At 36.5% G+C, this 11,832-nt stretch overlaps 1 non-coding gene and 1 pseudogene across 1 annotated transcript; both read left to right on the forward strand.

Moving 5' to 3' along the window:
- Window positions 1-355: 355 nt before the first annotated feature.
- Window positions 356-471, forward strand: LOC121040012 (U5 spliceosomal RNA). The gene has a single exon (XR_005795088.1). It is a non-coding gene; the product is annotated as a U5 spliceosomal RNA (small nuclear RNA).
- Window positions 472-10,954: 10,483 nt separating this feature from the next.
- Window positions 10,955-11,555, forward strand: LOC121032154 (rho GDP-dissociation inhibitor 1-like; annotated as a pseudogene).
- The last annotated feature ends 277 nt before the right edge of the window (window positions 11,556-11,832 follow it).

The raw sequence follows: 11,832 nt of genomic DNA on the forward strand, positions 1-11,832 counted from the left end.
AGGATATATAATGAAAGCATAATCTTTAGTATATATAGTGTGCAGAAGACATCTTTGTTGTTGTATTAGAAAGTGAGAGAACATGAATGGGGAAGAGGGGCAAAAAGAGAGAGAGAATATCAAGCAGGATCCATGCTGAGCCCACTGGGGCTTGATCTCATGACCCTGGGAGCCTGACCTGACCTAAAATCAAGAGTCAGAAGCTCAACCAACTGAGCCACCCAGACACCCCTGGAGAAGACATATTTGTATACAAAATACTATTTATTATAGTTGCAATTAAGTTTATAAAATAATCATGAAATAATAGAGAATTTGTGATATCTGGATATGCTATAAAAATTAAGAGCTCAATATATTCTGGTTTCTCTTCAAATTGATTACATCTTTAACCTTTTACTAAAAATTTCCATTGAGAGGAACAATTCTATGTCTTAAATCAATTGTTTGAGGCTTCGTTTTACTAGGGCCAAATAAATAAATAAATAAATAGCCCAGGCATTAGAAGCTGATTGTCTGGATTCAAATTCCAACTCCAAAACCTATTAGCTGTATGATACTGTGAAAATCACTAATATCTGTAAAATATGGTAATCATTATACTTAACCTTGGGGTCATTACTGAGATGAAATAAAATAATCAGAGGTCATCACTGTGCTTAGAACATAATAAGTGCTCAAGAAATGGTAGAATGTCAGCATTAGCTTCTATTTCTGGTATTGAAAATAAACAATAATATTTTCAATTTTCAACAAGAATACTGATTTCCTAAATACTCTATTGAAAATTTTTGAAAAGTTCTGCCTACATTGTAATCAACTTGCTTTATTTTATTGATTGCAATCATGCTTTATGCATCAGTCAATTATGGCTCAATAGCTACATGGCAGAACACCTCCAAACTGAGTGACTTAAAATAGCTGTCATTTGTTCTCTTTCATACATCTGCAGTTCACCTGTGCATCAGGTCATCTTGGCTAGACTTACCTGGGGGCCTTGCTTAACCTGGGGGGCAACTGGCCTTGGCTCCTCCCTCTGTGTTAGCCTCAGGTCTGCTCTGTGGGAGGACATTTTGAGCCCCAAGTTGAAGGGGAAAGTTTTCCCAGGGCCAGGACAGAGTCACAAGGGCCCCACTGCACAAACATAGTTTGAACATTAATTTGAATTACATTTGTTAGTATCCCCTGGCTAATGCCAGCCATGTGGTCAAACCAACATAACAGGGCAAGGAAGCGCACTTCTATAAAGGTGAGAAGAACAATGGTATATTTAAACAGTGTTCTAATCTGCTGTACTCTCTTAATTTGAAAACTATATAATGGATCAATTAAAATGTGAACACTTAGAAAATATGTGTTTATAGCTATTAATATTCTAATATTAACCTCTAATTTTTAAATAATCGTTATCTCATAAAGGTTCCCTAAGTTTTTAATAATCAGGATTTCAGAAATGTTCACATCAGTCCTTCCAGGCAAATGAGATAAAATTGTGTACATTTCCCCACAACATTTAGTAACTATTAGGACAGAAATCTTAGGATCTGTATTAGCCTGCTCAGGCTTCCATAACAAAACACCACAGCTAGGGGGACTTAAAAAACAAAGATTTCATTTTTCACAGTTCTGAAGCCTGGAGGTCCAAGATCAAGGGACTGGCAGAGTTGGTTTCTTCTGGGGCTTCCCTTCTTGGCTTGCAAATGGCCACCTTCATGCTGTGGCTTGACACGGGCATCCCTGTGTGCGCATGTCTAGTGCCTCTGTGTGCGTGCCCAGATTGCTTCTTCTTATATAGATACCAGTCATACTGGATTAAGGCCCACTGCAAAACAAAGAAAAACATAATGTCATTTTATTTTAATCATGTCTTTAAAGACCTTATCTCCAAACATAGTTAACATTCTGAGGTACTAGATGTTAGGCCTTAATTCAACATGTGAGCTTTGAGGAGACACAATTTAGCCCATAACGGGATTTTTTTTAAGTGTTTTTTAGATGTTAGGCAACTCAAAATGCTTCTCCTTCAGGGAAAGGTATACATCCCAAGGGTCAGAGCAGTAGAGTGAGAAGAGCAGTGACGGTGCTGAGATTGAGCTTCAGAACTATGCTTCAGTCCAAATATGGGCACTAATTAGCAGAGTTGTGTGCACTCACAATCATATTTTTAAAAAGTATAACTAAATGCCACTAAATGATTTGGAAAAAATTGGGGGTGGGTTTCTTATTTGAGCACAGACATTTGTGTCTACTATTCATTAGAAGATCTTGGGGCTACTGGGTGGGTCAGTCAGTTATGCGTCCAACTATTGATTTCGCTAGGGTCATGATCTCATGGTTCATGCCATCAAGCCCCCTGATGGGCTCTGAGCTGACAGCACTGAACCTGCTTGAGTCTCTCTCTCTCTGCCCCTTCCCCTCTCATGCTCTCTCTCTCTCTCTCAAAATAAATAAACAATCTTAAAATAAATAAGATCTTAATAATTAGGGAAGTTACTTAAATGGCTTTTTGGGGACAGGCCATTTACACTACCAATAATTGTTTTCAAGGTTTATTAATCTAATTTTTCCTAGCTTCCAAAGATTGGACAGCATGATCAGTGGTTGCAATTTTTTAAACAAAAGGAATAAACACAAAGTACAATAGTATTGCTTTCAGGTTTTTTCATTCTTACTTAGGTAATATTTATTTTTTCTTTTTGAGCTTTGTTTCACTTATTATTCCTTTGCTGAATTTAATGTTTTAAATGTGTAACTGATTCAGTTCGTGTTCAGACAGTGATCTCTATGACCAAGGCAAAATGTCCCATGATGCAGTGTATGTCCAGCTTTCTGTCATTTTTAATTTCTCCCAATATTTTGCATGTTTTCAAATTTAACCACTGTATTAAACCTGTGGGTTTTCCTCTCTCATTTGCTTTTTCTGAATGGAAAAATGGCTTTCCAAACCTTTCCTGTACACAAGACATATGTCTACCTTCCTCCATCCTTCCTTCTTTCCTCCCTTCCTTTCTCTCTCTCCCTTTCTCTCTGGTTCTTTCTTCCTTATTTTCTGACTCTATACACTGTAACAGACAAATCAAGAGGCCTGTGAAATATCAGGAAGAAGATAAGGGAATAAATAAATTTGAGATCAGAAATTAGATAATAATATTACTTATTGAGATTACTAAAGAATTAAATAAGTATGGCACAACTTTCTTCTTTTGTTATAATCCTATCTGAAAGGAAACATTGAAAGGAACATTCTTGTAAAGCCAGTTCAATGAAATATTTTAGATATTTAGGAGTCAACATTAAATATTTTAGCAAATGATTTAAAATATGCTTCACCTAAAGTAACCCTGGTTTTAAAGACTCTTTTGGGAAATTATAATAATGAACCATACATTTTTTTTCTCTCTCCTGGAGGGATTTCTTATTAGAGTTTAGGAAGTTAAATCTTAAGCTGTAAAATAAAATATGCCAAGCTTTGTAGGATATTTTCTCTTAGAGATAGAGATTATAAGTGTGGTCTCCTCATGTACTACATATTCTCTTCTCAACGTTATATCATCCATTCAAAACAAAGCAAAACTGAAACTGCAGGGAAAGAAAAGGAGTGTGTGTAGATATACATTTATTTACCACCCATTGAGACATAAAGACCCTAAATGCTAATTTTTGCTCAGTTGTCATGTCTACCAAGTGCCTGGTATATATGTTGGGCCTTAGTTGATTATTGAAGGATCTATTATCAGTCTGAAACTCCTGTTTCTACTCTTCCATTAACAATGGCTCTGCTGTGTCTAAGACTCTACAGATTCGTAACTCAGAAAGTCTTATGGGAAAAATTCAGATGAAGATACCATGAATCAGTTCTACATACTTTCTTCTTTTTAGACTAAAACAAACATAAATAAAGGGAAAAAAAAGAAGGAAGAGATGCTAATTACACAGCCTGACACAAGTCATGTGGCTTTCCTGGGTCATTCCTACATAAGCAGTGATTTAGAAAGCCAGTGGTTTTTCATTTTGTTACTCCATTGCTCCTTAGGGTCTCCAAGCCATACTCTCAGTGATTCCCTACTTCAGGGTGACTGGAGAACCAAAGAGATCTGCTAGGTCCTTCAGGATATTTTAAGGGCCAGGCCTGAAAGTAATATAATCCTTTCTCCAAAGTTTTCTTGGTGAAGTGTTAGTCACAGGGCCCAATTTTTTTTGCAAGAGAATCTGATAAATGAAAAGCAGTACATCTTTTGGTACAGTCATAATCTCTGCCAGTTTGGGCAAGTAAGAAAGCAACAAAAGTGTGTAATGGAGATTGAGGTTAAGAAGATCAATAGTAAGTATTGATTAAATGCTTTAATATATCAATAGAGGCAGAAGTGATTAGCTTTAGGGCTAGGAAGAATCTTACATTCAACTAAACCAAATTCTTTATTATATAAATGAGGAAATTGATGTCCATTTATCCATTTCTTCTTTCTTCCATTTAGCATTCATTTGCTAAATGCTTTGTGTATGTGAGGCTATGCTCTCTGTTTATGTATTGGGAATGAGATAACATTTAAAGAAGTTCAGAGACTTTGGGGGAATATCTTGAATTAATGCACTAAATGCTGTATGTACAGGGTGCTGTGGGACCATAACAGTAAGACCACCACACTCTCCATGAAGATTAGGATTTGAGACCTTGGAACTAAAGAAGCATGTTCATGCAGAGTCAGTAGGAAAATTCAGACCAACAAGTTTGGATTGGGCAGGGAGGACGACATACAGGCAAAGGAAACCCCATTTTAAGGTATAGTGAAGCTGGAATAATCAGAGAAAGGCATATCTTTCAAAAAGGTCACTCTGAGTCAGGAAAAGTGATTTGATTAAGCTCCAGAATTCAGTTTGTTACCTGAAATTCAGTGCAGGTTTCTAGAATTCCAGCCCATTTCTCCTTCCTCTTTGGAAAGACATATACGTAGGTAGGTTAAAGGCTTCAAATGTGAAACTGCTATATTTTCTGTGTTCCAGTTTTAACTGTGTAAATTAATTATTTGTTGACCCCTTAGATTCTCATCTAAAAAATGGGGGCATAGTAACAATGATTTCCTCATGTTTTTGTGAGATGTAAATGAAATAGTGACAAAAAGTCACTTAAATAAGTTCTTGGTTTAGAATATGCATTCAATAAATGCTTGCATATATTAATATTATTACCTGTTTAAGTGTATAAGATAGTAAGTATTTATGAGGCTTTAATGACTTAAAGACTAATTCACTGATTCATCAATTCCCTGAAGCTCATTACATGGATAGCTATAGCCAAAGTCATATTACACTGGATTATGTGGTTTATTGGTTAAAACAACTTTGCTCAATCCCACAGGTGCTTTGACAGTTTATCCAAATGATCAAAACATTGTAAGGCTATTGAGTACAAAGTACTATATTTGCCATAAATATCATGAGGTGGAACATTCCAAAAACATTTATTGAGATTTAGGAGTAGAGAATCAGTATCTTTTTCTTAGTAATCATGAGTTAAGGATATGTTAAAATCTATTATTTGGTTACACCAGGGTCTCCATCTATTATGGCAAACAGGGTATTAAATAAGAGTCATGAGAGCCAATTCTAGAAGTGAAACAGTAATAGGACATCATCATTATATTACATTACAAGTTACAATTAATTCATAAGAAGTGGAAATCTGTAGGGAGAAGATGGTCCATAAAGCTAGACAAATTTGATTCTGAACTCTGTGCTATATGTGAGTTGTGTCCTCTTATGGTTGTTCCTTAGAGTTCTGTACTAATTTTCCCCATTTGAGGAATGGAACGAAAAATTCATTCTATATGATATTTTTGTAGAAATTAAATGACTGATTTCTACATTTGTTCTAGGTACATACATTTAACATTACGATATCTCTAAAATTAGCATCAGTTCTAGCATAGGTAGCATGCCGTAGTTTAATTGGTAATGTTTTTCTTTCTTAGGGACACGTGAATTAATGATGTGTCTTGCAATTGATGGACTTGCTGAAGTAAAAAATACACAGTTTAGGGGCGCCTGGGTGGCGCAGTCGGTTAAGCGTCCGACTTCAGCCAGGTCACGATCTCACTGTCAGTGAGTTCGAGCCCCGCGTCAGGCTCTGGGCTGATGGCTCAGAGCCTGGAGCCTGTTTCCGATTCTGTGTCTCCCTCTCTCTCTGCCCCTCCCCCCTTCATGCTCTGTCTCTCTCTGTCCCAAAAATAAATAAACATTGAAAAAAAAATTAAAAAAAAATACACAGTTTACCCAAGTACTTAATGGTGACATCAGTTTTATTTTCCTTTTTTTTTTTCTGGTTTCTCCATGCCACAAATTATTCGTTCATATAGAAACATATCAAATAGAGTAAATGAGCATTCAGGAGAACTATCCAGATATTTAATACTAAGAATAAAATGTTAGAAAATTAAAAAAAAAATAGAAAACAGCAGATGTTTGGAGTTGAATTACGGAGACAAAAAGTCAGTTTGTATTATGTAATCATTTACATAAAGGAAATAGTAACAGATATCACTTTGAGGGATGTAACAGAAATGGTAACAGGTTAGTACTAAAGACTCCTCGACCTTCTCAGGGAAGATTCATACGTGCTTCCACGAGTGGACTTAACTTCTTTTCTCAGCTGGTGTGTGTGTGTGTGTGTGTGTGTGTGTGTGTGTGTGTGTATGTCACCATGCATCTGTATGCCTAAATCGTATTTCCCAACACCCTACATATTGTATTCCCCATGATTTTAAGAGAATTCTTGAACCTATAAAGTAATTATACTATAAGGTGAAAAGTCACCTTTTAAAGTTAAAAGTAAAAGTGGGGGTGCCTGGGTTGTTTAGTCAGGTAAGCATTTGACTCTTGATTTTGGCTCAGATCATAATCTCGTGATTCATGAGATTAAGCCCTGTGTTGGGCTTTATACTGGCAGCATAGAGCATGCTTGGGATTCTCTCTCTCTCTCTCTCTCTCTCTCTCCCTCCCTCCCTCCCTCCCTCTTTGCTCCTCTCTCTCTCTCTCTCTGTCTCTCAAAATAAATAAACAACAACAACAAAAACTTTAAAGCTCATTGGATACTCTAGTGGCATTATTTTTCCAACTCCATTAAAATGTTTTAATCAGAGAACATTTTATTTAAAGAAAATTTACTCAGAAGTCTAATATTTAACACAGTTGAAAGCAGAGCTACTCACAAAAAAGATATGGCATGATCCAATGTCATATTTCTGGCTCTTCCCTTACAACCTTTCTCCCAGGAGGCATTCAGAGGGAGCTGGCTCTTTGCAATGGCCAGGACACAATTTGCAAACCACTGCCACAAAGTATGGGTGTGTCAAGTGTGAGACTGCATGCTAGCCTGTCGAGGTAGAACTCTGTATCGGAATTTGGGAACAAAGTGAGAACTGTTCTAATATTTTATTCTTTTTTTATGATGATTTCATCTATTCTAATTTCAGTAAAGATTCAATTGCTGTATGCATTCAGAAAATAGATAAGATGTGAAAATGTTTTAGAATATTGTGCCAGTTAAAAAAAAATATTATTGATTGCTCATTCACTATAAACACAGATATACTCTATTTTGATAATTCAGAAGAAAATATGTTGGCTTCACAGGTCAGTAACAAAATAAATAGCAAAGAACAAGAAAAATCATTCATTGTCAGACTATACTTTCATAAAGTTGATGATGCTAAAACTCTGCTCTTGAACTTAAGGATGGTATTAATTCTTTGAAGCCTTGAAGGCAATAACTATTTTACACTGAGTAGATAGTGATACTCTCTCTTAAGTGTTAGCTACCATTCCTCAATATCCAGGAAACTTTAAAAAAATATGGCTTTATTTTAGTGGTGAGATTTCTTTGTAAACCAATAACCAATACACATTACACCCTAATAGAAAATAAACGTTTTTCCTGGATTTTTATTTTGTGTTGGTACATGCCATGCTACACACAATTAGTTCTTTTCCTTCTGTCTGCAATTCGGGATTACTAACAGAGTATCATTTTGTAACTTATCTTGTAGGTGTTTACTAACATTATTCAATATATACCTTTATGCATTATTCATTATTCAATATATAATGTGTAAAAGAACGTATTTCTACTTAACAGCTCTTTGTTAACAGTAAGCATACAAATAACATAAAAGAAACTGAATTGATCATGTGGTAGAAACTACACTAGTGACAGCCAGAATAATGAAAGTTTTTATAGTTTGTATAATATACATGATCCAGAAAGTTTTATGAAAGTCAAATGTAAAGTATTGATTTTTTGAAAGTAGGGTTTGACCTATATTAAACAATACGCTGTGGTATACATATATAAATATAAGCATATATAAATATATATAAATAAATGTCAATAATTCAAAGCCATAAACACTATCTGGAGATATTCCAAATTAGAAAATTAATTTCCTGTTACCTTCACATCTTAGAATAAAAGCAATTTTTTTCTTTTACTGAAATATATCTGACATAAAACTTGTGTAACATTTGATTTGATTTCTTTACATATTGTAATACAAATGTAGTTGCAGCATTAGCACTCTTTTGGCTTTTTTAGATTCCGCACTTAACTGATACCATGCAGTATCTGTCTTTGTCTGATTTATCCCCCTTAGCATATGTCCTCAAGATCGTTCTATGTTTTCACAAATGGCAGAATTTTCTTCTTCCTCGTGGCTGAATAATATTACACACACACACACACACACACACACACACACACACACATGCGCGTGCATTTTTTCATCCATTCGTACTTTGATAAACAGGTTGTTTCCATTTCTTAGCTATTGTGAAAAATGCTGCAATAGACATGGGAGTGCAGATATTCTTTGAGAGTGGTTTCACTTACATCAGATTCCATAAGATATATATCTAGAAGTGGGACAGCTGAATTATATGAGAGGTATTCCTTTAATTTTCTTCATTATAGTAAAAGTAGACAAACATACACATGCATGTACACATATAGCCAAAGAAATACTTTTTCTTTTTTTTTTAATTCTTAATCTTAGAAATTCCCAGATACATAATGATAGGTGGCTGTGGGTAATAGACTTAGTAATATGTTTCTATATTATATCAGTGAAAACTTATTTATAAAAATTATGTGAAATAAAAGTAACATCTTTATATTTAGTACTGTTGAATTGACTACCATTAAAATCAATAATTTAAGTATTCACATGCATATTTACATATAGATAAATAAGGCAGAGACACAAGAGAAAGGCATTAACAATTTAGAAAGAATAATTATGCATACACATACATATTCAGCAGGAATTTTTTAATGGGTTTCAGAGTTTATAACTATAGTGATTATTTGGGGTTATAAAAGAGGCATTGAAATAGAATATTACAAAAGATAAAATCTATGAGGAAATATTTAGAGATCTCTCAAATCATGGGATATGATAAAGTTGTTTCTTCTCTTTATATCTGGTGTACATTAGCAATGTGAATTCTCACTTGTTAAGCATAGAAAGGGGCGCCTGGGTGGCGCAGTCGGTTAAGCGTCCGACTTCAGCCAGGTCACGATCTCGCGGTCCGTGAGTTTGAGCCCCGCGTCGGGCTCTGGGCTGATGGCTCAGAGCCTGGAGCCTGTTTCCGATTCTGTGTCTCCCTCTCTCTCTGCCCCTCCCCCGTTCATTCTCTGTCTCTCTCTGTCCCAAAAATAAATAAACGTTGAAAAAAAAATTAAAAAAAAAAAAAGCATAGATATTTTATTTCTTTGTCCTCCGAACTACAAAACTTAAATACGACTTGTTTGATATGAACGTGTGGTCCTGTCCCAGGGATTTTTTTATTTACTTCTCTTACTATTTGAAATCTCTTAAAGAATTTAAATCTAAACAATATTTATTGTGAAATATGTTGCTCTAAAATTAGATGAGAATTTTTCAGACATCAAAATGACAGTTCCTTTATTTTTGGAAAAATGCTATGCCATTTAAAAAATCAACATTAAAAAAAAGTCAACATGAATCAGTTCTAAATATTGTGTTACTTAAAGGCAATAGCTTCAAATACTATTTTCCTGGGGTGAAAAACAAGGCAGCGTTTCTCTGTTGTTAAGAAATTTATTGTCCCTACGTGCCGTAAGCGATTCCTCTCTGATGCAACCACATTCTTTTTTTTTTTTTAATAAAATGTCCACTTTAATATTTATCATACAAATTTTTCCTTACACTTACCTGAAAATTATAAGAAGATAATTTGTACATGTCACAATCATATTACTATCCATATAAGAACAACTACACATAATTGTTTACTCAACTATATCAGAATAATACACAAGATTTTTGTTTGTTTTAGACTTCTTAGTTAAAAGGAAACACCACATAAGGAAAATGAGTTTCCAAAAATTAAGTTAATAACAATACAAATACACATTCTTGTGGAGAAGCTGACTTAAGGCACAACAGTCTTTGTTATACCTCATTTACTTTAGCTAAAAAAGTGTCAGTAGCAACTTCCTCTTCTTGGAATACATGTGAAGAGGTCATTAAAATGAATTATGTGGAATTTTCCTGAAGAGGGCAGAGACACCTTAAGGGGTAGTATGCTGCCTACCTAAATCTTGACCAAGAATAACTACTTTATGTGTTTTCCAAGTAGTATCTATTGATACATGGGATTTGGGGGGTAAAAATGCACCACATTGACACCTGATGGTAGACTTCCAGCTTTCAGAACTTCCAGAAAATACATTTCTGTTGTTAAGACACCCAGCCTATGGTATTTTGTTATGGCAGCCTTAGCAGACTAAGACATACAGCATACTAGACAAAAACTGGACTAACACAATAATTAAGACAATTATATGTTCAGTTAAGAACTTACTTGCTATCCCCAGAGGAAGAGAGCACAATAGTGGTCAGTGGAGATTCCAGTGTCCCAGACTCAGCTAGAGGTGAGCATGGCGGAGCAGGAGCCCACAGCTGAGCAGCTAGTGCAAACTGTAGCTGAAAATGAGAAGGATGAGCACTGGGTCACCTATAAGCCAGCGGCCCAGAAGAGCATCCAGGAGATCCAGGAGCAGGACAAGATGATGAGAATCTGTGCAAGAACAAGGAGGCACTGTGGGGCTGTGTAGCTCTATCTGCTGACCCTGCCATCCCCAAGGTTGCTGTGACCTGCCTGACCCTGGTGTGTAGCCTGGCCCTAGGCCCCCTGGACCTGGACCTGGAGAACTTTCAAGAAGGAGTCCTCTGTGTGGAAGTAGGGCATGGAATGCCAGATAAAAATCTCTTTCCCAATCAACCGGGAGATTATGTCCAGCATGAAGTACATCCAGCACATGTAGAGAGAAGGCATCAAGATTGACAAGACCAATACCTGGTGGGGAACTACAGGCCTAGGCAGAGGAGTACAAGTTCCAGTCCCCCGTGGAGAGGATGCCCAAGGGTAGGCTGGCTCGTGGCATCTACAACATCAAGTCCTGCTTCACAGACAATGACAAGACTGACCACCTGTCCTGGGAGTGGAATCTTACCATCAAAAAGGAACAGAAGGACTGAGCCCTGGCCCCTGGGCCGGGAGGCAGGCAGGCCTTCAACAGAAGGATGGACCTGTCTGATGTACCCCACCTCTCCCACCACCACTACCCATCCCACACCCTCACCAAAGTGCTGATGGGTCTGCCCCTGGCCAGCTCTAGCCATCCCTCCTAGCCCTGCTTGCAGGCTCCAGCTTCCTTGGTGGTCTGGCCTTGCTGCTTCTGCCTTTACTGGGTAGAGGGGAAGAGGGAGACTCTAGCTCATGCCTCCAACCTCCCCTGCTGTACCCCATCGGGGT

This window comes from Herpailurus yagouaroundi, unplaced genomic scaffold (genome assembly GCF_014898765.1).
Source record: "Herpailurus yagouaroundi ecotype Mexico unplaced genomic scaffold, PumYag 28, whole genome shotgun sequence".
NCBI classification, from domain to species: domain Eukaryota; kingdom Metazoa; phylum Chordata; class Mammalia; order Carnivora; family Felidae; genus Herpailurus; species Herpailurus yagouaroundi.